This window comes from Ranitomeya variabilis, chromosome 7, assembly GCF_051348905.1.
Source record: "Ranitomeya variabilis isolate aRanVar5 chromosome 7, aRanVar5.hap1, whole genome shotgun sequence".
Taxonomy (NCBI): Eukaryota; Metazoa; Chordata; class Amphibia; order Anura; family Dendrobatidae; genus Ranitomeya; species Ranitomeya variabilis.
In genome coordinates, this window is record NC_135238.1 from 78,286,772 (window position 1) to 78,312,823 (window position 26,052).

General features: G+C 50.3%; 1 protein-coding gene across 2 annotated transcripts in view; it reads left to right on the forward strand.

Moving 5' to 3' along the window:
- Positions 1-26,052, forward strand: part of RHBDF1 (rhomboid 5 homolog 1) — a 270,222-nt gene that overhangs the window by 24,307 nt on the left and 219,863 nt on the right. Inside the window, exon 1 of one of the 2 annotated variants that reach the window (XM_077275323.1) lies at positions 24,620-24,823. The exons of the other annotated variant lie outside the window; for it this stretch is intronic. The gene's annotated coding sequence lies outside the window, so the exon portion shown is untranslated. Of the gene's footprint in view, positions 1-24,619; positions 24,824-26,052 lie in introns of those variants that run through there. 2 annotated transcript variants of the gene reach the window in all.

Genomic DNA, 26,052 nt, shown 5'->3' on the forward strand with positions numbered 1-26,052 from the left:
TTGGAGACTCTTATTCCTCTGAAGGGGATTGACTCCACCCCATTGGCTAATAATAAACCACAATACTGGACACAAGTAACTATGCGTATTAATCCGGATCACCAGGAGATTATTCGTTTTCTGGTGCTGTATAATCTACATGATGATTTGGTGTTAGGATTGCCATGGCTGCAATCTCACAACCCAGTCCTTGACTGGAGAGCTATGTCTGTGTTGAGCTGGGGATGTAAGGGGACTCATGGGGACGTACCTTTGGTTTCCATTTCATCATCTATTCCCTTTGAAATCCCTGAGTTCCTGTCTGATTATCGTGACGTCTTTGAAGAACCCAAGCTGGGTTCACTACCTCCGCACCGTGAGTGCGATTGTGCTATAGATTTAATTCCGGGTAGTAAATACCCAAAGGGTCGTTTATTTAATCTGTCTGTGCCTGAACATGCTGCTATGCGAGAATATATAAAGGAGTCCTTGGAAAAGGGACATATTCGTCCATCGTCATCTCCCTTAGGAGCCGGCTTTTTCTTTGTGTCAAAGAAAGACGGCTCTTTGAGACCATGTATTGATTATCGGCTTTTGAATAAAATCACGGTTAAATATCAATACCCATTGCCGTTGCTGACTGATTTGTTTGCTCGCATAAAGGGGGCCAAGTGGTTCTCTAAGATTGATCTCCGTGGGGCGTATAATTTGGTGCGGATCAGGCAGGGGGATGAGTGGAAAACCGCATTTAATACGCCCGAGGGCCACTTTGAGTATTTGGTGATGCCTTTTGGTCTTTCTAATGCCCCTTCAGTCTTCCAGTCCTTTATGCATGATATTTTCCGCGATTTTTTGGATAAATTTATGATAGTGTATCTGGATGATATTCTGATTTTTTCGGATGACTGGGACTCTCATGTCCAGCAAGTCAAGAGGGTTTTTCAGGTTTTGCGGTCTAATTCTCTGTGTGTCAAGGGTTCTAAGTGCGTTTTTGGGGTTCAGAGAATTTCCTTTTTGGGATATATTTTTTCTCCCTCTTCCATTGAGATGGATCCTGTCAAGGTTCAAGCTATTTGTGATTGGACGCAGCCCTCTTCTCTTAAAAGTCTTCAGAAATTTTTGGGCTTTGCCAACTTTTATCGTCGATTTATTGCTGGTTTTTCGGATGTCGTTAAGCCATTGACCGATTTGACTAGACAGGGTGCTGATGTTGCTAATTGGTCCCCTGATGCTGTGGAGGCTTTTCAGGAGCTTAAGCGCCGTTTTTCTTCTGCCCCTGTGTTGCGTCAGCCTGATGTGGCTCTTCCTTTTCAGGTTGAGGTCGACGCTTCTGAGATCGGAGCTGGGGCAGTGTTGTCGCAGAAAAGTTCTGACTGCTCCGTGATGAGGCCTTGTGCCTTCTTTTCCCGTAAATTTTCGCCCGCTGAGCGGAATTATGATGTTGGGAATCGGGAGCTTTTGGCCATGAAGTGGGCGTTTGAGGAGTGGCGCCATTGGCTTGAGGGGTCCAGACATCAGGTGGTGGTATTGACTGACCACAAAAATTTGATTTATCTTGAGACCGCCAGGCGCCTGAATCCTAGACAGGCGCGCTGGTCATTATTTTTTTCTCGGTTTAATTTTGTGGTGTCATACCTACCGGGTTCTAAGAATGTTAAGGCGGATGCCCTTTCTAGGAGTTTTGAGCCTGATTCACCCGGCAACTCTGAGCCCACAGGTATCCTTAAGGATGGAGTTATTTTGTCAGCCGTTTCTCCAGACCTGCGGCGGGCCTTGCAGGAGTTTCAGGCGGATAGACCGGATCGTTGTCCGCCTGATAGGCTGTTTGTTCCTGATGATTGGACCAGTAGAGTCATCTCTGAGGTGCATTCTTCTGCATTGGCAGGTCATCCTGGAATTTTCGGTACCAGGGATTTGGTGGCAAGATCCTTCTGGTGGCCTTCCCTGTCACGAGATGTGCGAGGCTTTGTGCAGTCTTGTGACGTTTGTGCTCGGGCCAAGCCTTGTTGTTCTCGGGCTAGTGGATTATTGTTGCCCTTGCCTATTCCTAAGAGGCCTTGGACGCACATCTCGATGGATTTTATTTCAGATCTGCCTGTTTCCCAGAAAATGTCTGTCATCTGGGTGGTGTGTGACCGTTTTTCTAAGATGGTCCATTTGGTTCCCCTGCCCAAATTGCCTTCTTCTTCCGAGTTGGTTCCCCTGTTTTTTCAAAATGTTGTTCGTTTGCATGGTATTCCTGAGAATATCGTTTCTGACAGAGGAACCCAATTTGTGTCTAGATTTTGGCGGGCATTCTGTGCTAGGATGGGCATAGATTTGTCTTTTTCGTCTGCTTTTCACCCTCAGACTAATGGCCAGACCGAGCGGACTAATCAGACCCTGGAGACATATCTGAGGTGTTTTGTGTCTGCTGACCAGGATGATTGGGTTGCTTTTTTGCCATTGGCGGAGTTCGCCCTCAATAATCGGGCCAGCTCTGCCACCTTGGTGTCCCCGTTTTTCTGTAATTCGGGGTTCCATCCTCGATTTTCCTCCGGTCAGGTGGAGTCCTCGGATTGTCCTGGAGTGGATGCGGTGGTGGAGAGATTGCATCATATTTGGGGGCAGGTGATGGACAATTTGAAGTTGTCCCAGGAGAAGACTCAGCTTTTTGCCAACCGTTACCGTCGTGTTGGTCCTCGGCTTTGTGTTGGAGATTTGGTGTGGTTGTCTTCTCGTTTTGTCCCTATGAGGGTCTCTTCTCCTAAGTTTAAGCCTCGGTTCATCGGTCCGTATAAAATATTGGAGATTCTTAACCCTGTTTCCTTCCGTTTAGACCTCCCTGCATCCTTTTCCATTCATAACGTTTTTCATCGGTCGTTATTGCGCAGGTATGAGGTACCTGTTGTGCCTTCCGTTGAGCCTCCTGCTCCGGTGTTGGTTGAGGGTGAGTTGGAGTACGTTGTGGAGAAAATCCTAGACTCCCGTGTTTCCAGACGGAGACTCCAGTATCTGGTCAAGTGGAAGGGATACGGCCAGGAGGATAATTCTTGGGTCACTGCATCTGATGTTCATGCCTCCGATCTGGTTCGTGCCTTTCATAGGGCACATCCTGATCGCCCTGGTGGTTCTGGTGAGGGTTCGGTGCCCCCTCCTTGAGGGGGGGGTACTGTTGTGAATTTGGATTTTGGGCTCCCCCGGTGGCCACTGGTGGAATTGAACTTGTGTCATCATCTTTCCTGTTCACCTGTTCTCATCAGATCTGGGTGTCGCTATATAACCTGGCTTCTCTGTTAGTTGCTTGCCGGTCAACAATGTTATCAGAAGCCTCTCTGTGCTTGTTCCTGCTCCCAGACATCTACTAGATAAGTTGGACTTTCGTCCATGTTTGTTTTTGCTTTTTGGTTCCAGTTCACAGCTGCAGTTTCGTTACTGTGTCTGGAAAGCTCTTGTTGATCAGGAATTGCCACTCTGGTATTATGAGTTAATGCCAGAGTCCTAAAGTAATTTCTGGATGGTGTTTTGTTAGGGTTTTCTGCTGACCATGAAAGTGTTCTTCCTGTCTTCTGCTATCTAGAAAGCGGACCTCAAATTTGCTAAAACTATTTTCCTGCTGTGTTTGTTATTTCATCTAAAATCACCGCCAATATATGTGGGGGGCCTCTGTCTCCTTTTTGGGCATTTCTCTAGAGGTGAGCCAGGTCTTATATTTCCCTCTGCTAGCATTATTTAGTTCTCCGGCCGGCGCTGGGCATATAGGGATAAAAAGTAGGACATGCTACCTGGCTACTTCTAGTTGTGCGGTAGGTTTAGTTCATGGTCAGTACAGTTCCCATCTTCCAAGAGCTTGTTCCTATATAGGCTTATGCTATGTTCTCTAGCCATGAGATCATGACATGAGACTATGCAATGTGATAGAATTCAGTCCAGAAGTGAACGGCAAAATTATAGGCGGAAAAATGGATTGTGTTTTTATTGTGGTGATTCAGCTCATGTTATATCAGCATGCTCTAAACGCACAAAAAGGGTTGATAAATCTTTTGCCATTGGTACTCTGCAGCCTAAGTTCATTTTGTCTGTGACTCTGATTTTTTCACTGTCTTCCATTTCCGTTGATGCCTATGTGGATTCGGGCGCTGCCCTGAGTCTTATGGATTGGTCATTTGCTAAACGCTGCGGTTTTAGTCTGGAGCCTCTGGAAGTTCCTATTCCTCTGAAGGGAATTGACTCTACACCATTGGCTATGAATAAACCGCAGTACTGGACACAAGTGACCATGCGCATGACTCCCGTTCATCAGGAGGTGATTCGCTTCCTTGTACTGTATAATTTACATGATGTACTAGTGCTTGGTCTGCCATGGTTACAAACTCATAATCCTGTCCTGGACTGGAAAACAATGTCTGTGTTAAGCTGGGGATGTCAGGGGGTTCATGGTGATGCACCTCCGATTTCAATCGCTTCATCTACTCCTTCTGAGATCCCTGCGTTTTTGTCTGACTATAGGGATGTTTTTGAGGAGCCTAAGCTCAATTCGCTCCCTCCTCATAGAGAGTGTGACTGTGCTATAGAATTGATTCCTGGCAGTAAGTTCCCTAAGGGTCGTTTATTTAATCTGTCACTACCAGAGCATACTGCTATGCGGAATTATTAAGGAGTCCTTGGAAAAGGGACATATTCGTCCATCTTCGTCCCCTCTGGGAGCAGGTTTTTTTTTCGTGCCAAAAAAAGATGGTTCCCTGAGGCCTTGTATAGATTATCGCCTTCTAAATAAGATTACAGTCAAATATCAGTATCCATTGCCATTATTAACTGATTTGTTTGCTCGCATTAAGGGGGCTAGGTGGTTCACTAAGATAGATCTTCGCGGTGCGTATAATCTGGTGCGGATAAAACAGGGTGATGAGTGGAAAACCGCATTTAATACGCCTGAGGGCCATTTTGAGTATTTGGTAATGCCTTTTGGACTCTCCAATGCTCCGTCAGTCTTTCAGTCCTTTATGCACAATATTTTCCGTGAATATCTGGATAAGTTTATGATTGTGTATTTGGATGATATTTTGGTGTTTTCTGATGACTGGGAGTCTCATGTTCTACAGGTCAGGAAGGTGTTTCAGGTTCTGCGGGCCAATTCTCTGTTTGTGAAGGGCTCAAAGTGTCTCTTCGGAGTCCAGAAGATTTCTTTTTTGGGGTACATTTTTTCTCCTTCTACTATTGAGATGGATCCCATCAAGGTTCAGGCTATTTGTGACTGGACACAACCTACATCTGTTAAGAGCCTTCAGAAGTTCTTGGGGTTTGCTAATTTTTATCGTCGGTTCATTGCTAATTTTTCCAGTATTGTTAAACCTTTGACTGATTTGACTAAAAAGGGTGCTGATGTTGCTGATTGGTCTCCTGCGGCTGTGGAGGCCTTTCAGGAACTTAAGCGCCGGTTTTCTTCTGCTCCTGTGTTGTGTCAACCAGATGTTTCACTTCCTTTTCAGGTTGAGGTTGATGCTTCCGAGATTGGAGCGGGGGCGGTTTTGTCACAGAGAAGTTCTAATGGCTCGGTGATGAAGCCATGTGCATTCTTCTCTAGAAAATTCTCGCCCGCCGAGCGCAATTATGATGTGGGTAATCGGGAGCTTTTGGCCATGAAATGGGCATTTGAGGAGTGGCGTCATTGGCTTGAGGGTGCTAAACATCGTGTGGTGGTCTTGACTGATCACAAGAATCTCATTTACCTTGAGTCTGCCAGGCGTTTGAATCCTAGACAGGCTCGTTGGTCGTTGTTTTTTTCTCGTTTCAATTTCGTGGTTTCATACCTGCCAGGTTCAAAGAATGTGAAGGCAGATGCTCTTTCCAGGAGTTTTGTGCCTGACTCTCCTGGAGACTCTGGGCCTACTGGTATCCTTAGGGATGGGGTAATATTGTCCGCCGTATCCCCAGACTTGCGACGTGCATTGCAGGAGTTTCAGGTGGATAAACCGGATCGTTGTCCCCCAGAAAGACTGTTTGTCCCGGATGATTGGACCAGTAGAGTCATCTCCGAGGTCCATTCTTCTGTGTTGGCTGGTCATCCTGGAATATTTGGTACTAGAGACTTGGTGGCCAGGTCTTTTTGGTGGCCTTCCTTGTCTAGGGATGTGCGTACCTTTGTGCAGTCTTGTGAAGTGTGTGCTCGAGCTAAACCTTGCTGTTCTCGGGCCAGTGGGTTGTTGTTATCTTTGCCCATTCCGAAGAGGCCTTGGACGCACATTTCCATGGATTTTATTTCTGATCTCCCGGTTTCACAGAAAATGTCCGTTATCTGGGTTGTGTGTGACCGCTTTTCCAAGATGGTTCATTTGGTGCCCTTGCCTAAGTTGCCCTCCTCCTCTGAGTTGGTCCCTTTATTTTTTCAGAACGTGGTTCGTTTGCATGGGATTCCGGAGAATATCGTTTCTGACAGGGGATCCCAGTTTGTGTCTAGATTTTGGCGGACGTTTTGTGCCAAGATGGGCATTGATTTGTCTTTCTCGTCTGCATTCCATCCTCAGACGAATGGCCAGACGGAGCGAACTAATCAGACCTTGGAAACTTATTTGAGGTGTTTTGTTTCTGCTGATCAAGATGACTGGGTTGCTTTTTTGCCACTGGCCGAATTTGCTCTTAATAATCGGGCTAGTTCTGCCACGTTGGTCTCTCCTTTTTTTTGTAATTCGGGGTTTCATCCTCGTTTTTCCTCTGGTCAGGTGGAGTCTTCGGATTGTCCTGGAGTGGACGTGGTGGTGGACAGGCTACATCAGATTTGGAATCAGGTGGTGGACAATTTGAAGTTATCTCAGGAGAAGACTCAGCAGTTTGCTAATCGCCGTCGCCGCGTGGGTCCCCGACTTCTTGTTGGGGATTCGGTGTGGTTGTCTTCTCGTTTTGTCCCTATGAAGGTCTCTTCTCCTAAGTTCAAGCCTCGGTTCATCAGTCCTTATAGGATCTCGGAGATTCTTAACCCTGTATCTTTTCGTTTGGATCTCCCAGCATCGTTTGCTATTCATAATGTGTTCCATCGGTCGTTGTTGCGGAGGTATGAGGTGCCCGTTGTTCCTTCGGTTGAGCCTCCTGCTCCGGTGCTGGTGGAGGGAGAATTGGAGTATGTTGTTGAGAAGATCTTGGATTCTCGTGTTTCCAGACGCAAACTCCAGTATTTGGTTAAGTGGAAGGGTTATGGTCAGGAGGATAATTCCTGGGTGGTCGCCTCCGATGTTCATGCGACTGATTTGGTCCGCGCCTTCCATAGAGCTCACCCTGATCGCCCTGGGGGTTCTCGTGAGGGTTCGGTGACCCCTCCTTAAGGGGGGGGTACTGTTGTGGATTCTGTTTGTGGGCTCCCTCTGGTGGTTACTGCTGGTACTGGGTGACTTTGGTGGGTTGCGGCCTTTGGTTTCCACCTGTCCATCAGAGGCTGGGTGTTTCCTATTTTACCTGGCCTTTCTGTCATTCCCTTGCCGGCTATCAATGTATTCAGATGTGCTCTGTTTGGTTCCTGCCTACCTGCTCCCAGATCTTTCAGGATAAGCTAAGTGCTGATTTTCAGTTGTTTGGTTTTTTTGTCCCGCTTGCTTATTATGTCTCTATGCTAGCTGGTAGCTCTAGTGGACTGAGGTTCTCCCCATGTGCCATGAGTTGGCACATGGGTTCTTGTAATCTCAGGATGTTTTTTTTGATTAGGGCTTTTTGCTGACCGCTCAGTCCCCTTTTGTATCTTTCTGCTTTCTAGTTTACAGCGGGCCTCAATTTGCTAAAGCTATATACACTCACCGGCCACTTTATTAGGTACACCTGTCCAACTTCTTGTTAACACTTAATTTCTAATCAGCCAATCACATGGCGGCAACTCAGTGCATTTAGGCATGTAGACATGGTCAAGACAATCTCCTGCAGTTCAAACCGAGCATCAGTATGGGGAAGAAAGGTGATTTGAGTGCCTTTGAACGTGGCATGGTTGTTGGTGCCAGAAGTGCTGGTCTGAGTATTTCAGAAACTGCTGATCTACTGGGATTTTCACGCACAACCATCTCTAGGGTTTACAGAGAATGGTCCGAAAAAGAAAAAAAATCCAGTGAGCGGCAGTTCTGTGGGCGGAAATGCCTTGTTGATGCCAGAGGTCAGAGGAGAATGGGCAGACTGGTTCGAGCTGATAGAAAGGCAACAGTGACTCAAATCGCCACCCGTTACAACCAAGGTAGGCCTAAGAGCATCTCTGAACACACAGTGCGTCGAACTTTGAGGCAGATGGGCTACAGCAGCAGAAGACCACACCGGGTACCACTCCTTTCAGCTAAGAACAGGAAACTGAGGCTACAATTTGTACAAGCTCATCGAAATTGGACAGTAGAAGATTGGAAAAACGTTGCTTGGTCTGATGAGTCTGGATTTCTGCTGCGACATTCGGATGGTAGGGTCAGAATTTGGCGTAAACAACATGAAAGCATGGATCCATCCTGCCTTGTATGGAGCATCTTTGGGATGTGCAGCCGACAAATCTGCGGCAACTGTGTGATGCCATCATGTCAATATGGACCAAAATCTCTGAGGAATGCTTCCAGCACCTTGTTGAATCTATGCCACGAAGAATTGAGGCAGTTCTGAAGGCAAAAGGGGGTCCAACCCGTTACTAGCATGGTGTACCTAATAAAGTGGCCGGTGAGTGTATATCATCTCTATGTGTGTGCCTTCCTCTCATTTCACCGTCAATACATGTGAGGGGGCAACTATATCCTTTGGGGTTCATTCCTCTGGAGGCAAGTGAGGTCTTATTTTCTCTGCAGTACTAGTTAGCTCTTAGGCTGGTGCGTGGCGTCTAGAACCAACGTAGGCACGCTCCCTGGCTATCTCTAGTTGCGTTTGTCAGGCGTAGGGCAGCGGTCAGCCCAGGTTCCATCACCCTAGAGCTCGTCCGTTATTTATTTGTACTTTGCTTGTCCTGTGCTATCCCTAGCCATTGGGGATTCATGACACTAGCCCCAACCCTAGCCCTAACCCTAGCCCTAACCCTAGCCCTAGCCCTAATCCTAACCCTAGCCCTAATGGGAAAATGGAAATAAATACGTTTTTTAAATCTTTTAATTTTTCCCTAACTAAGGGGGTGATGAAGGGGGGTTTGATTTACTTTTATAGCGGGTTTTTTAGCGGATTTTTATGATTGACAGCCGTCACACACTGAAAGACGCTTTTTATTGCAAAAAATATTTTTTGCGTTACCACATTTTGAGAGCTATAATTTTTCCATATTTGAGACCACAGAGTCATGTGAGGTCTTGTTTTTTGCGGGACGAGTTGACGTTTTTATTGGTAACATTTTCGGGCACGTGACATTTTTTGATCGCTTTTTATTCCGATTTTTGTGAGGCAGAATGACCAAAAACCAGCTATTCATGAATTTCTTTTGGGGGAGGCGTTTATACCGTTCCGCGTTTGGTAAAATTGATAAAGCAGTTTTATTCTTCGGGTCAGTACAATTACAGCGATATCTCATTTATATCATTTTTTTATGTTTTGGCGCTTTTATACGATAAAAACTATTTTATAGAAAAAATAATTATTTTGGCATCGCTTTATTCTGAGGACTATAACTTTTTAATTTTTTTGCTGATGATGCTGTATGGCAGCTCTTTTTTTGCGGGACAAAATTACGCTTTCAGCGGTACCATGGTTATTTATATCTGTCTTTTTGATCACGTTTTATTCCACTTTTTATTCGGCGGTATGATAATAAAGCGTTGTTTTTTGCCTCGTTTTTCTTTTTTTTTTTCTTACGGTGTTTACTGAAGGGGTTAACTAGTGGGACAGTTTTATAGGTTGGGTCGTTACGGACGCGGCGATACTAAATATGTGTACTTTTATTGTTTGTTTTTTTTAATTTAGATAAAGAAATGTATTTATGGGAATAATATATATATTTTTTTCTTTATTTAGGATTTTTTTTTTAATTTTTTTTTTACACATGTGGACATTTTTTTTTTAACTTATTTACTTTGTCCCAGGGGGGGACATCACAGATCGGTGATCTGACAGGTTGCACAGCACTCTGTCAGATCACCGATCTGACAGAGCACTGCAGGCTTGCCAAGCGCCTGCTCTGAGCAGGCACTCGGTAAGCCACCTCCCTCCCTGCAGGACCCGGATGCCGCGGCCATCTTGGATCCGGGACCTGCAGCAAGGAAGGAGGTAGGAGACCCTCGGAGCAACACGATCACATCGCGTTGCTGCGGGGGTCTCAGGGAAGCCCGCAGGGAGCCCCCTCCCTGCGCGATGCTTCCCTGTACCGCCGGCACACCGCGATCATGTTTGATCGCGGTGTGCCGGGGGTTAATGTGCTGGGGGCGGTCCGTGACCGCTCCTGGCACATAGCGCCAGATGTCAGCTCCCCCCGTGAGCGCGGCTGATCGCGCTGGACGTACTATTCCGTCCTTGGGAAGTAGGGCCCACCCCACATGGACGGAATAGTACGTCCAATGACAGAAAGGGGTTAAAGGGGCCAAATAATATTGCACGCCCCACTTTTCGAATTTCCACAAAAATTTAAAATAACCAATAAATTTAGTTCAACTTCACAATTGTGTTCCACTTGTTGTTGATTCTTCACCAAAAATTTACATTTGGTATCTTTATGTTTGAAGCATGATATGTGGGAAAAGGTTGAAAGGTTCCAGGGAGCCGAATACTTTCGCAAGGCACTGTATATCACATAGAGGATGCGGAGACAGCTGTATATACATCACACAGGAGATGCTGGGACTGCTGTACATACCTAACATAAGAAATATTGACACTGCTGTATATGCATCACAGGAGACTCTGGGGTCATATATATTACAGGAGAGGCTGGGGGGCATAGACATAACAAGAGATGCTGGGACATATTCATCACCGGGGAGGCTGGGGGGGAATAGACATCACTGAGGGGCTATATACATCACTAGGAAGCACAGACAGCACTGGGGGTATATATTTGTCCCTGAGGGAATATACATCACTGGTGGGGTCACATACATTACTGGGGGCTATATACAGCACTGGGGGCTATATACATCACAGGTGTGGGGATATACAGCACTGGGGGCGATATACAGTACTCAGTGGGATATACAGCACTTCTGGGGCAAATGCAGCACTGGGGAATATACATCTCACTTGGGGCACATACAGCCCTGGGGGGGATATACAGCACTTGGGGAGGGGGATATACAACACTGGGGGGGACAGGTAGGGGAGGCACATAGGTCACCGGGGGGACACAGAGATCACCAGGTGAGTGGCACAAAGATCACGGGGGGAGCACAAAGATCACAGGGGGGCACAGAGATCACCGGGGGTGGCACGAAGATCACGGGGGGTACAGAAATCACAGGAGGGACATAGCTGGAGGGCACAGAGATCATGGAGGGGCACATAGCTGGAGGGGACAGAGATCAGAAGGGGTACAGAGATCACATGGGAGCACAAATATCACAGGGGGTACATAGCAGGGGAGCTATTGATCACAGGGGGGCACATAGATCACAGGGGGGCATATAGCTGTGAGTCACATAGATCACAGGGGGGCATATAGCTGGGGGCACAGAGATCACAAGGGGGCATATAGCTGGTGGGCACACAAATCACAGGGGGGCATATAGTTGGGTACAGAGATCACAGGGGGCATATACCTGATGGGCACATAAATCACAGGGGTGCATATAGCTGAGGGGCACAGAGATCACAGGAGGGCATATAGCTAGTGGGCACATAAATCACAGGGGAGCATATAGATGGGGCAGAGAGATCACAGGGGGAACAGAGATCACGGGGCTCATAGCTGGGGGCACAGAAATCACAGGGGGGACATATAGCTATGGGACACAGATCACAAGGGGGGCACAAAGCTGGGGCCACAGAGATCAGATGGGGCACAGAGATCACATGGGGGCCCATAGCTGGGAGGCACAGAGATCACAGGTGGAGCATATAGCTGGGTGGCAGAGATAATATTGGGACACATAGCTGGGGGGGCACAGAGATCACAGGGGGCACATAGCTGTGGGGCATAGATCCCCAGCAGAAATCACCAGGCACAGAAATCACCAGCAGACAGGCACTGAGCTGCCGGCACAGAGAATGCTCTGGACTCTCTGGCAGCAGCTCCTCTTTCGGGAGAGCATTGGGCGCTAACCCCGCCCACCCAGTGCTAACCCCGCCGGCCCCCATGACATCATCATTCATGTGCAGGCAGCGTTCTGTAATGAAAGCTGCATGCACTTGGGGGATAAAGAGCCGGCAGCTGGCAGGATACGGCTGCCGCACAAGCATTACAGACTCCGGGGACCTGCTGAGGGCCCCATGAAAAGTCACCGCGGGCAGCATGTGGCCCGCGAGCCGGAGACTCCCCACCCCTGTCTTACACAATACAGGGGAAATATAGTGATATTCATCCCTGACGTCCTATATTTTAAATGTAGAACCCAAGGATAATTATGGAAACTAATAAAGCGTAACTATAAATGGGGCTGTTTAATTTCAATTAAGGTGTCCAGCATTTGGAAAATACCCTAATGGAAAATAAACACATAACCATTATAAATAAGGGAATACGTCTTATGGTTTTTGAGTCCGTCATGCGACAAATAGAGCTTGCACAAAACTAATGGTGGTTCTGGTGAAGTATTCTGGTGACATATTCATGTAGTGATGGTTGTTCTAGTGCTGTATTCATGTAGTGATGATGATTTTGGTGATATAGTCATCACCAGAACCATCATCAGCACATGAATACAAAGCCAAAATCATTATCAGTACATAATTAGAGCACCATAGCCATCAGTACTACATTAATATGGCACCAGAACCACCATCAGTAAATAACTACATCACCAGAACCACCATCAGTACATGAATACGTCATCAGAATGTCACGGGGATACTGGGTAGACTACAACTGATTACCCGGGCCCCTGCAATATCCCTCAGGCTAGGGAAACCCTGTCTGTCCCTCTCCCAGAGTTTACACTGATGGTGTGCATGTCTGGGCCGCCAGGCCTCTCCCTGATTCCTGCTTCAGAACTAAGCTGAAACCTCCACCCACCACCCAGTGATAAGACCTCACACCAACCCCTACAGAAAGCACAGACAGGGAAAACTAAAAACGCAACACGCCGCATACACACAGGAATACACTATAATGTGCACAGGGCAAAACAAGACACAAATATAGGAAGGAGAAATATGACAAAGGATAATACACCACCAGATACAATATTTCCACTCCAAGAACACCACTCCGAACCGAGATCACCAGGCACAAGACACAAGCTATAATCGGCGAAGCCCAAAGCCCAGCAAAACTATTTAAAGGCAGTGGGCGTGACTCAGCCTTCAACCCGAGTACCAGCCAGATTAACCCCGGATAATCTGGATCAAATCTAACCGGCGCCACTGAGCATATAGTGGATGAATGAGGAATTACCACTGTCTGTCGGACGCCCTAGTGTGAACAGCGTCCGACATGACACAGAACCACCATTAGTACATGAATGCATCACTAGATCCATCTTCAGTACATGAATACATCAACAGACATACAATCAATACTTGACTACGTCACCAGAACCATTAACAGTAAATTAGTACCTCACTAGAACCTCCATCAGTACATGAATACGACACCAGAATCACCTGAAGTACATGAATACATGACCAGAATTAAGAGTACTTGATTAGAAGAACCAAGCTTAGTACAACAATTAGTCCTACAACTCCCAGTATGTTCTTAACAATGGTAAGGAGATACTGGGAGTTGTTAGTAGCAATCATCAGACTGTGAACCATACAGAAACCACAGTATTGATGAGAATTAGTCAGTATCACAAATAAACATTTACAACCAGGTACCTTATAGATTACATCTTACAGTTGTCTCTTTCTGTTCATCTCCATCTTGTCTAGATGCCTTTATGATTTTTCATATCCACATCTGTTCTCTGCAGACCTTGCTCTTCTCCAGTCTTTTGCTGGACATCTGAACACATTGCATAAAAATATCTGTCCATGTTATAACCCTAAATAAGCCTCCTATTGTATAGGGTCTCCATAATGTCTACCATTATCAGCTATAACCACCACACCATCCGCCCTTATGAACCATGGCCTATACCATGGCTGTCACCTCTCTAATTTGTCATTAAACTTGCTGTATCTCCACACTGTCCCCCACCATGCTAACCCCTCTCCATATTGTATCTCTATTTCACACTGTCCCCTTTCCATCTCCATTTTGTGCCCCTTTTCACACTATGCCCCCATACTGACCACCACGCTGCCCTCTTCAACCGGTAATCACTCCTCACACTGTCACCATACACAGCATGATGGTCATCACAGCCGACCATACGGTATGATATCCACAACCTCCCAAAATATAGTATGGTCACCACCACAGCCCCCCATATATAGTATGATGTCCACCACAGACCCCCATAAATAGTATGGTGTCCAAAACAGTCCCCATGTATACTATGATGGGCCCCCAAAACCCCATACAATATTATGGTCCACAAACACCCCACACAGTATGATATTCACCACAACTTCCTATCCAGTATGGTCACCACAACGTCTCATATACTTTGCTGTCACCTTTACAGCCTCTCATTTCATGCCCCCCAGCACACTGACTCTCATTTCATGACCCTCGTCACAGCAACATATTTTATTTCCCCTCATTTTACTCCTCCTCTGCACAGCCAGTCAGTTTATTCTCCCCATCTGCAGTCCCTCAGCTTATTTCCCCATCTGCACAGCCCCTCAGCTTATTCCGATCTGCACAGCCCGTCAGATCCTCTCATTTACACAGCCCCTCCGTTTATTCACCATATGCACTGCCCCTCATTTTATTCCCCATCTGCCTATCCCATTTTATTTCAGTCTGCCTAGCCCCTCATTTTATTCCCCTCATCTGCACAGCCCCTCATTTTATTCCCCCCCTCTGCACAGTCCTTCAACTTAATCCCATCTGCACAGCCCATTTTATTCCCCCATCAGAACAGCCCCTCAGTTTATTCCCCCCATCAGCACAACCCATCAGTTTATTCCCCCTAATATGCACAGCCCCTCATTTTACCCTCCCCATCTGAACAGCCGCTCATTTTATTCCCTTCATCATCACAGCCCTCCTCCCCCCTCATTTTACCCTCCCCATCTTAACAGCCCCTCATTTTATGCCCCCCTGAAGTCTCAGCACGGAGCCAGCCAACGTCCTCTATGTGCGCCTTCTCCAATGAGGTGCAGGCCGGAAGTAGCCTGTGTTTAGCTGGAGATCCCGGTTGAACAGGAGAGGAACATTGACATCTGACAGACACAAATACAATTGAGTTCAGGGAGGGAGCGCTGACCGGGGGGCACAGTACAGGGAGGGGTGCACAGTAGAGAGAGGGGGCACAGTAGAGAGAGGGGCACAGTACAGAGAGGGGTGCACAGTACGGAGAGAGGGGGCACAGTACAGAGAGAGGGGGCACAGTACAGAGAGGGGTGCACAGTACAGAGAGGGGTCACAGTACAGAGAGAGAGGGCACAGTACAGAGAGGGGTGCACAGTACAGAGAGGGGGCACAGTACAGAGGGGTGCACAGTACAGAGAGGGGGGCACAGTACAGAGAGGTGCAAAGTACAGAGAGGGGTGCACAGTACAGAGAGGGGGCACAGTACAGAGAGGGGTGCACAGTACAGAGAGGGGGCACAGTACAGAAAGGGGTGCACAGTACAGAGAGAAGGGGGCACAGTACAGAGAGGGGGCACAGTACAGAGAGGGGTGCACAGTACAGAGAGAGGGGGCACAGTACAGAGAGAGGGGGCACAGTACAGAGAGGGGTGCACAGTACAGAGAGGGAGGCACAGTACAGAGAGGGGTGCACAGTACAGAGAGAGGGGGCACAGTACAGAGAGGGGGCACAGTACAGAGAGGGGTGCACAGTACAGAGAGGGGTGCACAGTACAGAGAGGGGACACAGTACAGAGAGAGGGGGCACAGTACAGAGAGGGGTGCACAGTACAGAGAGTGGTGCACAGTACAGAGAGGAGGCACAGTACAGAGAGGGGTGCACAGTATAGAGAGGGGTGCACAGTACAGAGAGGGGGGCACAGTACAGAGAGAGGGGGCACAGTACAGAGAGGGGGCACAGTACAGAGAGAGGGGGCACAGTGCAGAGAGGGGTGCACAGTACAGAGAGGGGTGCACAGTACAGAGAGGGGTGCACAGTATAGAGAGGGGGCACAGTACAGAGAGGGGGGCACAGTACTGAGAGAGGGGGCATAGTACAGAGAGGGGTGCACAGTATAGAGAGGGGTGCACAGTACAGAGAGAGAGGGGCACAGTACAGAGAGAGGGAGCACAGTACAGAGAGGAGTGCACAGTATAGAGAGGGGTGCACAGTCCAGAGAGGGGGGCACAGTACAGAGAGGGGGGCACAGTACAGAGAGAGGGGGAACAGTACAGAGGGGTGCACAGTACAAAGAGGGGTGCACAGTATAGAGGGGGCACAGTACAGAGAGAGGGGGCACAGTACCGAGAGAGGGGGCACAGTACAGAGAGGGGTGCACAGTATAGAGAGGGGTGCACAATACAGAGAGAGGGGTGCACAGTACAGAGAGGGGTGCACAGTACAGAGAGGGGTGCACAGTACAGAGAGAGGGGGCACAGTACAGAGAGGGGTGCACGGTACGGAGAGAGGGGGCACAGTACAGAGAGAGGGGGCACAGTACAGAGAGGGGTGCACAGTACAGAGAGGGGTCACAGTACAGAGAGGGCACAGTACAAGAGAGGGGTGCACAGTACAGAGAGAGGGGGCACAGTACAGAGAGGTGCACAGTACAGAGAGGGGGGCACAGTACAGAGAGGGGTGCAAAGTACAGAGAGGGGTGCAAAGTACAGAGAGGGGTGCACAGTACAGAGAGGGGGCACAGTACAGAGAGGGGTGCACAGTACAGAGAGGGGGCACAGTACAGAGAGGGGTGCACAGTACAGAGAGGGGTGCACAGTACAGAAAGGGGTGCACAGTACAGAGAGCGGGGGGCACAGTACAGAGAGGGGGCACAGTACAGAGAGGGGTGCACAGTACAGAGAGAGGGGGCACAGTACAGAGAGAGGGGGCACAGTACAGAGAGAGGGGTGCACAGTACAGAGAGGGGTGCACAGTACAGAGAGAGGGGGCACAGTACAGAGAGGGGGCACAGTACAGAGAAAGGTGCACAGTACAGAGAGGGGTGCACAGTACAGAGAGGGGACACAGTACAGAGAGAGGGGGCACAGTACAGAGAGAGGGGTGCACAGTACAGAGAGAGGGGTGCACAGTACAGAGAGGGGTGCACAGTACAGAGAGGGGGCACAGTACAGAGAGGGGGCACAGTACAGAGAGGGGGGCACAGTACAGAGAGGGGGCACAGTACAGAGAGGGGGCACAGTACAGAGAGAGGGGCACAATACACAGAGGGGTGCACAGTACAGAGAGAGGGGGCAAGGTACAGAGAGGGGTGCACAGTACAGAGAGAGGGGGAACAATAAAGAGAGAGGGGGCACAGTACAGAGAGGGGTGCACAGTATAGAGAGGGGTGCACAGTACAGAGAGGGGGGCACAGTACAGAGAGAGGGGGCACAGTACAGAGAGGGGTGCACAGTACAGAGAGGGGGGCACAGTACAGAGAGGTGCAAAGTACAGAGAGGGGTGCACAGTACAGAGAGGGGGGCACAGTACAGAGAGAGGGGGGCACAGTACAGAGAGGGGGCACAGTACAGAGAGGGGGCACAGTACAGAGAGGGGTGCACAGTACAGAGAGGGGGCATAGTACAGAAAGGGGTGCACAGTACAGAGAGGGGGCTCAGTATAGAGAGGGGGCTCAGAACAGAGAGTGGTGCACAGTACAGAGAGAGGGGACACAGTACAGAGAGAGGGGTGCACAGTACAGAGAGGGGTGCACAGTACAGAGAGAGGGGGGCACAGTACAGAGTGAGGGGGGCACAGTACAGAGAGGGGGCACAGTACAGAGAGGGGTGCACAGTACAGAGAGGGGGCATAGTACAGAGAGGGGTGCACAGTACAGGGAGGGGGCTCAGTAAAGAGAAAGGTGGACATTACAGAGAAGGGGGCACAGTACAGAGAGAGGGGGCATTGTACAGAGAGAGGGGGGCACAGTAAAGAGAGGGGGGCACAGTACAGAGAGGGGGCACAATACAGAGAGAGGGGGCACAGTACAGAGAGGGGTGCAGAGTACAGAGAGGGGTGCAGAGTACAGAGAGGGGTGCACAGTATAGACAGGGGTGCACAGTATAGAGAGAGGGGGCACAGTATAGAGAGGGGTGCACAGTACAGAGAGAGGGGGGCACAGTACAGAGAGAGGGGGCACAGTACAGAGAGGGGTGCACAGTACAGAGGGGGGCACAGTACAGAGAGAGGGGGCACAATACAGAGAGGGGGCACAGTACAGAGAGAGGGGGCACAGTACAGAGAGGGGGCACAGTACAGAGAAGGGTGCACAGTACAGAGAGGAGTGCACAGTACAGAGAGGGGTGCACAGTATAGAGAGGGGGCACAGTAGAGAGAGAGGGGGGGCACAGTACTGAGAAAGAGGGCACAGTACAGAGAGGGGTGCACAGTATAGAGAGGGGTGCACAGTACAGAGAGAGGGGGCACATTACAGAGAGAGGGGGCACAGTACAGAGAGGGGGGCACAGTACAGAGAGAGGGGTGCACAGTACAGAGAGGGGGCACAGTAGAGAGAGGGGGCACAGTACTGAGAGAGGGGGGCACAGTACTGAGAGAGGGGGCACAGTACAGAGAGGGGGTGCACAGTATAGAGAGGGGTGCACAGTACAGAGAGGGGGGCACAGTACAGAGAGAAGGGGCACAGTACAGAGAGGGGGCACAGTACAGAGAGAGGGGGCACAGTACAGAGAGAGGGGGCACAGTACAGAGAGGGGTGCACAGTATAGAGAGGGGGCACAGTACAGAGAGGGGGGCACAGTACTGAGAGAGGGGGCACAGTACAGAGAGGGGTGCACAGTATAGAGAGGGGTGCACAGTACAGAGAGAGGGGGGCACAGTACAGAGAGAGGGAGCACAGTACAGAGAGGAGTGCACAGTCCAGAGAGGGGGGCACAGTACAGAGAGAGGGGGCACAGTACAGAGGGGTGCACAGTACAGAGAGGGGTGCACAGTATAGAGAGGGGGGCACAGTACAGAGGGGGCACAGTACCGAGAGAGGGGGCACAGTACAGAGAGGGGTGCACAGTATAGAGAGGGGTGCACAGTACAGAGAGAGGGGGCACAGTACAGAGAGAGGGGCACAGTACAGAGAAGGGTACACAGTACAGAGAGAGGGGGCACAGTACAGAGAGGGGTGCACAGTACAGAGAGAGGGGGGCACAGTACAAAGAGAGGGGGCACAGTACAGAGAGGGGTGCACAGTACAGAGGGGGCACAGTACAGAGAGAGGGGGGCACAGTACAGAGAGAGGGGGCACAGTACAGAGAGGGGGCACAGTACAGAGAGGGGTGCACAGTTTAGAGAGAGGGGGCACAGTACAGAGAGGGGTGCACAGTATAGAGAGGGGGCACAGTACAGAGAGGGGTGCACAGTACAGAGAGGGGGGCACAGGACAGAGAGGGGGGCACAGGACAGAGAGGGGGGGCACAGAACAGAGAGGTGGCACAGTACAGAGGGGTGCACAGTACAGACAGAGGGGGGCACAGTACAGAGAGGGGCGGCACAGTAAAGAGAGGGTTGCACAGTATAGAGAGGGGGCACAGTACAGAGAGGGGCGGCACAGTAAAGAGAGAGGGGGGCACAGTACAGAGAGGGGGCACAGTACAGAGAGGGGTGCACAGTATAGAGAGGGGGCACAGTACAGAGAGGGGTGCGCAGTACAGAGAGAGGGGGCACAGTACAGAGAGGGGGGCACAGTACAGAGAGGGGTGCACAGTATAGAGAGGGGTGCACAGTATAGAGAGGGGTGCACAGTACAGAGAGGGGGGCACAGTACAGAGAGGGGTGCACAGTATAGAGAGAGGTGCACAGTACAGAGAGGGGGGCACAGTACAGAGAGGGCACAGTACAGAGAGGGGGCACAGTACAGAGAGGGGGGCACAGTACAGAGAGGGGGCACAGGACAGAGAGGGGTGCACAGTATAGAGAGGGGGCACAGTACAGAGGGGTGCACAGTGCAGACAGAGGGGGGCACAGTACAGAGAGGGGGGCACAGGACAGAGAGGGGTGCACAGTATAGAGAGGGGGCACAGTTCAGAGGGGTGCACAGTACAGAGGGGGGCAGCACAGTAAAGAGAGGGTTGCACAGTATAGAGAGGGGGCACAGTACAGAGAGAGGGGGGCACAGTACAGAGTGAGGGGGGCACAGTACAGAGAGAGGGCACAGTACAGAGAGGGGGCACAGTACAGAGAGGGGGCACAGTACAGAGAGGGGTGCACAGTATAGAGAGGGGGCACAGTACAGAGAGGGGTGCGCAGTACAGAGAGGGGGGGGCACAGTACAGAGAGGGGTGCACAGTATAGAGGGGTGCACAGTACAGATAGGGGGGCACAGTACAGAGAGGGGTGCACAGTATAGAGAGGGGTGCACAGTACAGAGAGGGGGGCACAGTACAGAGAGAGGGGGCACAGTACAGAGAGAGGGGTGCACAGTACAGAGAGGGGTGCACAGTACAGAGAGGGGTGCACAGTATAGAGAGGGGGCACAGTACAGAGAGAGGGGGGCACAGTACTGAGAGAGGGGGCACAGTACAGAGAGGGGTGCACAGTATAGAGAGGGGTGTACAGTACAGAGAGAGGGGGGCACAGTACAGAGAGAGGGGGGCACAGTACAGAGAGGGGGCACAGTACGGAGAGGGGTGCACAGTACAGAGAGGGGGCACAGTACAGAGAGGGGTGCACAGTACAGAGAGAGGGGGGCACAGTACAAAGAGAGGGGGCACAGTACAGAGAGGGGTGCACAGTACAGAGGGGGCACAGTACAGAGAGAGGGGGGCACAGTACAGAGAGAGGGGGCACAGTACAGAGAGGGGGGCACAGTACAGAGAGAGGGGGCACAGTACAGAGAGGGGGCACAGTACAGAGAGGGGTGCACAGTTCAGAGAGGGGAGCACAGTACAGAGGGGCACAGTACAAAGAGGGGTGCACAGTACAGAGAGGGGGCACAGTACAGAGAGGGGGGGCACAGTATAGAGGGGGGCACAGTACAGAGAGAGGGGGCACAGTACAGAGAGGGGGCACAGTACAGAGAGGGGTGCACAGTTCAGAGAGGGGAGCACAGTACAGAGGGGCACAGTACAGAGAGGGGTGCACAGTACAGAGAGGGGGCACAGTACAGAGAGGGGGGGGCACAGTACAGAGAGGGGGGGGCACAGTATAGAGGGGTGCACAGTACAGAGAGGGGTGCACAGTACAGAGAGAGGGGGGCACAGTACAGAGAGGGGGGCACAGTACAGAGAGGGGTGCACAGTATAGAGAGGGGGGCACAGTACAGAGAGGGGGGCACAGTACAGAGGGGTGCACAGTACAGACAGAGCGGGGCACAGTACAGAGGGGCGGCACAGTAAAGAGAGGGTTGCACAGTATAGAGAGGGTTGCACAGTACAGAGAGGGGTGCACAGCACAGAGAGAGGGGGGCACAGTACAGAGAGGGGTGCACAGTGTAGAGAGGGGGCACAGTACAGAGAGGGGTGTGCAGTACAGAGAGAGGGGGCACAGTACAGAGAGAGGGGGGGCACAGTCCAGAGTGGGGTGCACAGTATAGGGAGGGGTGCACAGTACAGAGAGAGGGGAGCACAGTACAGAGGGGCACAGTACAGAGAGGGGTGCACAGTACCGAGAGGGGGCACTGTTATGATCCCTAGTGGCTGAGGATCACAAATAGATCAGCAAGTGATTAAACTAAGGACGAGCTCTAGGGAGATGGTAACTGGACTGATCGCAAATCTGAACCTATCCAAAACAACTAGAGGTAGCCGGTGAACGTGCCTAAAAAATTCCTAGACGTCTCGAGCCAGCCTGAGGAACTAGCTACCCCTAAAGAGAAAGAAAGACCTCGCTTGCCTCCAGAGAAATAATCCCCAAAGATATAGAAGCCCCCAACAAATATTAACGGTGAAGTAAGAAGAAGGCACATACATAGGGATGAAATCAGATTCAGCAAAAGAGGCCCACTAGTACTAGAAAGCAGAAAATAGAGCAGGGGTCTATGCGATCAATAAAAAACCCTTACAAAATATCCATCCTGAGATTTCAAGAACCCACACACCAACTAACGGTGTGTGGGGAGAAACTCAGCCCACTAGAGCAACCAGCAAGCGAGGGAATTACATTTTAGCAAGCTGGAACAGAAAACATGATAAACACTGCTGATCAAAAAATGAGCAAACAAAACTTAGCTTATCCTGGATGGACTGGGAGCAAGGTAATCAGAAGGAATCTGAGTAGCACTGATTACATCGACAGCCGGCAACAAGTGGAAGTAAAACAGAGCTATATAGGAACCTCCCAGAGGATAACGAACCAGCTGATAGCCAGAGATAGGGTTGAGCGACCTTTACATTTATAGGATCGGGTCGGGTTTCACGAAATGCGACTTTTTCAAAAGTCGGGTTGAGTGAAATCGGGCGATCCTATAAAAAAGTCGGGGTCGGGGTCGGCCGAAACTCGAAACCCAATGCAGTGCATTGGGTTTCCAATGGTTCCCAGGGTCTGAAGGAGCGGAAACTCTCCTTCAGGCCCTGGGATCCATATTTAAGTGTAAAATAAAGAATTAAAATAAAAAATATCGCCATACTTACCATCTGATGCGCCCTGGTACTAAGCGGGAACCTTCCTTCCTTAGAATCAGCCTTCCAGGACCTTGCGGTGGCGTCGCGGTGACGTCGCGGCTTGTGATTGGTCACGCGGCCGCCCATGTGACCGCTCGCGCGACCAATCAAAAGCCGCGACGTCACCGTGACGTCACCGAAGGTCCTGGAAGGGCTGATTCTTAGGAAGGAAGGCTGCCGGAAAGAAGCCGAGGGTGAGTACATTCCTATTAGGTATATACTCACCCTCGGACGCGCCCTGCTTCTTTCCGGCAGCCTTCCTTCCTAAGAATCAGCCCTTCCAGGACCTTCGGTGACGTCACGGTGACGTCGCGGCTTTTGATTGGTCGCGCGAGCGGTCACATGGGCGGCCGCGCGACCAATCACAAGCCGCGACGTCACCGCGACGCCACCGCAAGGTCCTGGAAGGCTGATTCTAAGGAAGGAAGGTTCCCGCTTAGTACCAGGGCGCATCAGATGGTAAGTATGGCGATATTTTTTATTTTAATTCTTTATTTTACACTTAAATCTGAATTCCGATACCAATTCCCGATATCTTAAACATATCGGGAATCGGTATCGGAATTCCGATTCCAGATTCAGAAGATCGCCGACTTCATGGCCGACCCCACACAGGGGTCGGGTTTCATGAAACCCGACTTTGCCAAAAGTCGGCGACTTCTGAAAATTGCCGACCCGTTTCGCTCAACCCTAGCCAGAGACCAGCAGGATAACAGACAAAGCCACCAGGGGGAGCCCAAAGCAAAAGTCACACCATACCACCAGTGACCACAAGAGGGAGCCTGAACACAGAGTTCACAACAGGGCACAGTACAGAGAGGGGGGGCACAGTATAGAGGGGGGCACAGTACAGAGAGAGGGGCACAGTACAGAGAGGGGTGCACAGTATAGAGAGGGGGCACAGTACAGAGAGGGGGGCACAGTATAGAGGGGGGCACAGTACAGAGAGGGGGGCACAGTACAGAGAGGGGGCACAGTAAGTACAGAGAGAGGGGGCACAGTACAGAGAGGGGGGCACAGTATAGAGGGGGGCACAGTACAGAGAGAGGGGGCACAGTACAGAGAGGGGGGCACAGTACAGAGAGGGGGCACAGTAAGTACAGAGAGAGGGGGCACAGTACAGAGAGGGGGGCACAGTATAGAGGGGGGCACAGTACAGAGAGAGGGGGCACAGTACAGAGAGGGGGGCACAGTACAGAGAGGGGGCACAGTAAGTACAGAGAGAGGGGGCACAGTACAGAGAGGCGGGCACAGTGTCAGTGACTGACATCGCCCCGGCTATCACTGTGCGGAACGTCTGGGGCCACACGAAGATGCCGGGCGACCGCAGACATTCAGCTATTTTTTATTTTCAAAGTGCGTCCACCTCGTGTCGGTAGGAGGCGTTCTCTACCCGTCGTCCCCCACAGTAATGACAGCCCACAGGGGCCCTCACACAGTGATGTGGTGCCCTGGTGTGTCACTTACAGCAGCGAGGCCTACACTTATATTTTCAATAATCGAAAGAAAAATTGAGGAGCTCAATCAATAGTGTAGGAGCAGCTTATGCGGGGCCGAGTGATAGTGTCCCCGCCGGTTTGGTAGCAGCAGGCAGTCCCACGCCAAGCGCTCATGTCACCCTCGGGGCCACTACGGTGACTACAGGCTGGAAAGTTGCTCTGGAAAGTTTGGGAAGTTTTCGCCTGTCTGCCGCCCCCTGCTGGCGCCAGCACACACTGTCGGAGCGCAGACACGCTGAACTGGTTAGGCTGCTGTAACAATGTGACATTTATGAGGCTCCGCCCCGTGTCCGAGTCCCGGCTGCCGGCGCTGATAGGTGGATGTGGAGGGAGTCCCTGCGCCCCACACTGTGTGCACGGCAGAAAGTTACCAGCGCCGGGAGCCCGGGACCGGGACTGACAGTCAGCGCCGTACACACTGCGGGGATTACACACTGCCGGGATTACACTGCGGAGCCCGGAGCCGCTGTCTGTCCTGCCGGAGGATGAGGACGACCCTGTGACTGGTGAGTGACAGCACTGAGGAGAGGAGCGGGGGCATAACACGGGAGACGGGACGGGAAATGGCAGTGTACGCGCTGATACTGGTGTCTACTGGGGTCACATATAGTGTACGCTGCTTATACTGCTGTATACTGGGGTGTCCTCACATATAATGTACGCTGCTTATACTGCTGTATACTGGGGTGTCCTCACATATAATGTACGCTGCTTATACTGCTGTATACTGGGGTGTCCTCACATGTACACATATAATGTATGCTGCTTATACTGCTGTATACTGGGGTGTCCTCACATGTACACATATAATGTACGCTGCTTATACTGCTGTATACTGGGGTGTCCTCACATATAATGTACGCTGCTTATACTGGGGTATACTGGGGTGTCCTCACATAATGTACGCTGCTTATACTGCTGTATACTGGGGTGTCCTCACATGTACACATATAATGTATGCTGCTTATACTGCTGTATACTGGGGTGTCCTCACATGTACACATATAATGTACGCTGCTTATACTGCTGTATACTGGTGTGTCCTCACATGTACACATATAATGTATGCTGCTTATACTGCTGTATACTGGGGTGTCCTCACATGTACACATATAATGTACGCTGCTTATACTGCTGTATACTGGGGTCACATATAATGTACGCTGCTTATACTGCTGTATACTGGGGTGTCCTCACATAATGTACGCTGCTTATACTGGGGTATACTGGGGTGTCCTCACATATAATGTACGCTGCTTATACTGCGTATACTGGTGTGTCCTCACATGTACACATATAATGTATGCTGCTTATACTGCTGTATACTGGGGTGTCCTCACATATACACATATAATGTATGCTGCTTATACTGGTGTATACTGGTGTGTCCTCACATGTACACATATAATGTACGCGCTGATACTGGTGTGTCCTCACATATAATGTACGCTGCTTATACTGCTGTATATTGGTGTGTCCTCACATGTACACATATAATGTACGCTGCTTATACTGGTGTATCCTCACATATAATGTACGCTGCTTATACTGGTGTATACTGGTGTGTCCTCACATATAATGTACGCTGCTTATACTGCTGTATATTGGTGTGTCTTCACATGTACACATATAATGTACGCTGCTTATACTGCTGTATACTGGTGTGTCCTCATATGTACACATATTGTACACTGCTTATACTGGTGTCTCCTCATATATACACATATAATCTATG